This window comes from Lagopus muta, chromosome 5, assembly GCF_023343835.1.
Source record: "Lagopus muta isolate bLagMut1 chromosome 5, bLagMut1 primary, whole genome shotgun sequence".
In the NCBI taxonomy this organism is placed as follows: Eukaryota; Metazoa; Chordata; class Aves; order Galliformes; family Phasianidae; genus Lagopus; species Lagopus muta.
In genome coordinates, this window is record NC_064437.1 from 27,674,550 (window position 1) to 27,680,549 (window position 6,000).

Genomic DNA, 6,000 nt, shown 5'->3' on the forward strand with positions numbered 1-6,000 from the left:
ATAGCAGCAATGCAGGATCTTCCCAATTTCTATTCTAACATGCCGCATATTTTTAAAATACAGTCACAGATGCATTTAAAAATAGCATTTTTTAATGAAAGTTCAATTAATTTTTATTATTTCATACCCGCTGTTTAAAAATAGATGAGAATCTAATAAGATCTACTTTTTCTTCTCTCACTGTGTTAATCTTGCATAGCTTTACTTCTCACATCTGCTGTTTGTTCAGAATTCAGTTTCTCATTTTCTCATTTACATAGAATCACAGAATCACCAATGTTGGAAAAAAATTTTCAAGATCATCCAGTCCAACCATTCACATATCACCAATGTTTCCCACTGAATCATGTCCCTCAATACAACATCTAAACATTTCTTGAACACCTCTAGGGACAATGATTCCACCACCTCCCTGGGCATTCCATTCCCATTCCAGTGCCTGACCACACTTCTGGAGAAGTATTTCCTAACATCCCTCCTGAATCTCCCCTGGTGCAACTTGAGGCCATTCCTTTTATTCCTATTGCTAGTTACATAGCAGAAAAGGGTGACTACACCTAATCATAACCTCCTTTCAGGGAGCTGAACAGAGAAATAAGGTCATCCCCTGAGCCTTCTCTTTTCCAGATTGAATAACATCAGTTCCCTCAGCCGCATCTTGTGCTCCAGACTCTTTACCAAGTTCGTTGCCCTTCTCTGGACATGCTCCAGGGCCTCAATGTCTTTCTTGCAGTGAGGGACCCAGAACTGGACACGGCACTCGAGGTGCAGCCTCACTAGAGCTGAGTACAGAGGGATGATCACTTCCCTGTTCTTACTGGCAACACTATTTCTGATACAAGCCAGGATGCCATTGGCCTTCTCGGCCACCTGGGCACACTGCTGGCTCATGTTTAGCCAAACATCGACCAGTACCTTCATGTCTGTTTCTCCTACGCAGTTTTCCAGCCACTCTGCCCCAAGCCTGAGGAATTGCCTGGGGTTGCTGTGGCCGAAGTGGAGGACCCTGCACTTGGTCTTGTTGAACTTCATTATCCTTAGACAAGTGATCCAAGCCTGCTCAGAACCTTGTGAAGTCTTTCCTACCCTCAGGCAGATCAATACTTCCTGCCCACTTCCTGTCATCTGCAGACTTACTGAGAGTGCACTCAAACTGCTCATCCAGATCATCAATAAAGATATGAAGCAGCACAGGCCCCAGCACCGACCCCTGGGGAACTCCAGTTGTGCCCAGTTACCACCTGAATTTAATTCCATTCACCACCACTCTCTGGGCCAGCTATCCAGTCAGTTGTTTACCATGCTGGCTTGGCCTGATCCCCTGGTTGTCCTGCACATGCTGGGTGAGATCTGTCAAGATGATCTGCTCCATAAGCTTCCCTGGCACTGAGGTCAGGCTGACAGTCCAGTAGTTCTCTGGACCTTCCTTGCAATTCTTCCTGTAGATGGGAGTCACATTGGTATCTTCCAATCCTTTAGCACCTCTCCGGTTGACCGGTACTACTGATAGATGGTGGGAAGTAGCATGGCTATCACGTCCACCAGCTCCCTCAGTACCCTCAGGTAGATCCCAGCTGGCCCCATGGACTTGTGACAGTCCAGATGGAGTAACAGGTCTCTAATAATTTCCACCTGAACCGTGGGGGGTTCCAGGAGGTAGAGTACCCCAAGGATAATTGGTTTGATTTTTAAAGACAGCTCCTGACCTCCACATCTCTCACCAGTCCTTCTCTGTTTGTGAACAGCAGGACTATTGGGTCACCTCCCCTGGCAGGCTCTCTTACCAGCTGCATGAGGAAATTATCTTCCATGCACACTAGAAACCTCCTAGACTGCTTCCTTTGCTCTGTATTGTATTTCCAGTGTATATCAGGGAAGTTGAAGTCTCCCATGAGAACAAGGGCTGGCAATTGTGCAACATCTGCCAGCTGCTCATACAATGCCTCATCTGTCTCTTCATCTTATTTAGGCAGTCTATAACAGACCCCCACCAGGATTTAAGCCCTGTTAGCCCTCCCCCTGATCATTACCCATATAGTCTCAACTTTATTATTACCAGCTCCAAGCTCAATAACATCAAAACACTCTCTAACAGAGACTATAGGACTTTTTTTTTCCTTTTTTTTTTTTTTTTTTTCCTCTTTTTAAAAATATATCGAGAGAGAAAGAGAGAAATTCCAATTTAGGACTTGAGGAATGTGATTATGTTTACATGGAGGGCCTCAAGGTTCTTGCCAGGCTGCTGTTTGTGGCGGCTGTTTGCAGTCTGTGCAGTGCTTCCTAATCTGCCTCCTCTCTTCTGTGAACTCCTCCTGGGATGTTCTGGGAAAGTCTGACTCCCAGTTATGGACTGACAAGTATCATTTAAGCTGCCACTCAAGAGAGATGGAGGGGTAGAACATGACATCGAAAAGTAGAGGTTTGCAGTGCAAGTTTTATAAATGGTGGAGATAAGGCAGCTTTGTCTTGTACTGGTCTATTTCTAACAGGGACAGAAGCCTTCAGAAACAATATGCAACATCAAGATCAAAATTTGTCAGAGAAAAAGAAAATAAAACAGACCTAGCTTGACAAGTGAATTTACAAATTTGTTTTATGACACAAAACGAGACTTTATGACTTGGGTATTTTGATCTTTCTGTAAATAAACAATTTGCTAAAAAACATAATTCATTTCCTACAAATTTAATTTCTAGTTTCCATTTGTAAAGATCTCCTTCTCTTGTCCTTGTCCTCATCCATCTCTTGTCAACTGAAAAAAGAGATCTGTTCTTTAAGATGAGATAAATACTTTCTTTTTCTTTCTTTTCTATGACTTTGTCATAAGACTTCTCCAGTAGCTTCAGAGTATTTTAAGATAAAAGATGTCATAAACTCATAGGATAATTCAGGTGGAAAGGGTCCTCAGGAAGTCTCTGTCCAACTTTTTGATCACAGATTGTGAGTCAGGCCAGATTGTTTCTGGAGCAGCCTCATTGCTCAAGTCTTTATGGTGAGGAATTTTCTCCCTACATTCAGTCTGAATCTCTTTTTTTTTCTTCTCAGTTTTTGTCCACTGTCTTCCCTCCTCCCTCCATGCACCTCTTTGAAGAGCCTTATCTTATCCATCCACAGTCTGCAGGCATGGCACTACTGTGGGGCCCTCCAGAGCCTTTCCTGCCCCAGGCTGACCAGTATATCTAGACCAATATTTTAACCTTGATTTCATGACTGTTTGGGGAAAAAAAAAATGTTGATGAGTGATATCACCATTGCTGTTACTACTAAACATGAGCAGCAGTATTATTTGAATAACATTTATCAGGGGATTCGGTATTTAAAAGGAGATCTGAGCTGGCTGGACACATATCTAGTGATTACGAATAATTTTCAATACAATTTATAGGAAGGGGATGTTCTTTTGCTCTTGTGAGAGTGGGTGAGACAGAAACCATCCTTCATGTCCTTTATTTTTTGAACCTTAAAATCAAGGTTAAAATACTGATAACCTGCTCACTTACAACTTACATCCAGAGGAAAGCAAGAGTTACAAAAATGACACTAAATATGTTAACTCATAATAATTTGAGGTCTTCATTAAATTCTTTCTACCTTTTACTTTATTGGTTAGTAACCAGTCAGTGATCCAGCCTGTTTGCTTTATCATTCTGATATTTACTGTAAAGAGAAATGTGGCTACTCTTCCAATATTTTCTAGACAGTGAGTGAGGAAAGAATGCACAGGAGCAAAGAAGGCTTGAAACCAGGAAGACTGTTAAGACATATCCTGCATTGACCTTTTGCTCATTTAAAATAATTCTAAATTATCAAAGATGTGCACGCAGGGAAACATAAGCTTTTCTTTTATTTATTCTTTGGACTTTGGAAATGGGAAATGAGAGTCACTCTTCCATTCTTTGTTTTCCCTGGGTGGTTACACAGCAGGCATTTCTTCACAAACACGTTAAAAGACTTCAGTGGAAATCATTACATAAGTGGCTCTACATGGGTGAAGCAGGATTAATGTAAGCTAGTATCTATTCCATGTAAAACAGGCAGGTGCTGGCTTCTTTTTCTGGCTTTAAAGAATAGAAGCGTGTGGTAGCATTTATATTCATTGTGAATGACAGTTTAGGATATATAAAAGCAGACAAAGCAATTGTATTTCAGACAAAGCATCTTTTTTCCCCTCAAACTGCATTTCTGAGTGTCGTGACCAGAGGGATGCATCTGGTTCTGTACAGTGTACAATACTGAACAGTTTAACCATACATTTCCTTCTCTGTCAGGTCAGATATTTTTGCCCCAGCAAAGATGAGGCATAAAGGAAAAGCAGTGGGATTTCTGTTAACAGAGCACCCTCTCAATTGCACTATTCACTTTAAACAAGCACACCAATTGATGCAAAAGAACTGGCTAAGACCAATGAGTCATGCACTCTTGGGCATGGAATGAAATTATTCTATCTGTATCATAGACTGGAGTATTCTGTCTGTAGAGTACATGTACAAGTGCATTAAATCAGGACTATTGTACTGTGACATTTCTGTACTAGACAATAGCAAGTTAAATCAATGCACATTTTATCACGTCTTTGAATGTCTAGAAATAAGTTGCTGCACAGTCTCTGGCCAATCGCTGTGATGTGATTATTTTTAACACAGGAGAGCTCTATAATTCTGCACAGACCAACTTAAACTGTGGTTTAAACAAAAATATACCACTTCAGAAACAATATTGTTCATATCTTACTTCATATGCTCTAGCATTGGAAAAATCTAGTTACCCTCTCTTAAATCATCAGCAATAAGAAAAGTGGATTAAGGCTCTTCCCTGTCCTTCACTGGTGCATCACTAAATCACACATGGTCTAGGAGGTCTGCAGAGGACAGGATTTGCTGTTGACAGCAGAATGGGATTCAAAATCTGAGTGGGATGAGCGAAAATCTGGAGCTTTACCATTTACCCACCTTGGCACAATGTCAATAGCAGGGCAACAGTGAATTCCTTATCCTTCTCTTTGATTCATTTAGTCCTTAGACAGAACATAAAACACAAGAATGGAAGGAAAAGAAAATCATATTTCTCAAGTAAATCCAGTCCATAGAAGTTACAGGCATTGCCAAGCCCAACTATAAAATAGTTACTATAAAATAGATACTTTGTAGTTGTTCTCACATTAATTAATTTTCTGACAATTCAAAAGCACCACATAAAGATTACTCTAAAACACAACAAAGTGGGTAAACAGCAATGATAAGATGAGAAGCAGAAAAATAACCAACTAATTAACTGAGAGTAATCATGTAGGTAACCTGGTATTGCGCAGAACAGGCTCTTGTTTTGTAATTATTTCCTTTCCTGCTGAATTTCATAGGAATAAATATAGCTTTTAAAAGTAAAATAGAACTCTTTATTAATTTATTCTTAGCACTTTAAGAATCATTAATGATCATTTGCTAGTTTTATGTTGACAGTGTTTAATAGAGAGCTCTAAGAATATCAGTGCATAATGGTACTTATAAATTATTAACCGTTCTAGCAGCAACAGATAACGGAGAGGAAAATAATTTGTTCACATGTAGTAATTACCTATGAAATTTGTTCATGAAATAGCTAAATTATTTTTCTTTTCAAATAAATGGAAAAATATATTTCAGGGGGAATATTGCTCCTTTTTGAAGCTACAGATTTATTCCCATACAATACAGACAGAAAAATCATATAAATGTAAATATAACATTTAATGTTATAGAATAGAAAGAGGCATCCAATTTTTTTAGGTGTTCCCTCAGTATCAGCAACCTTTAATAAACAATACAATTATTCATCAACAGATCTTACTGCCAAACATTTGTGTTATCCGTCTACTGATTATCTGTGCAATGATTGTGTGATTTCCTTTGTTCTCCCCATTTTGCAAATTGAAGTAGCCAACTGTCTCAAAACTGTTTTGTGGGCTCAGCACTGCATTAAGAATATCACAAAATGACACCAGCATAGTTGGATTCCAAATACTCC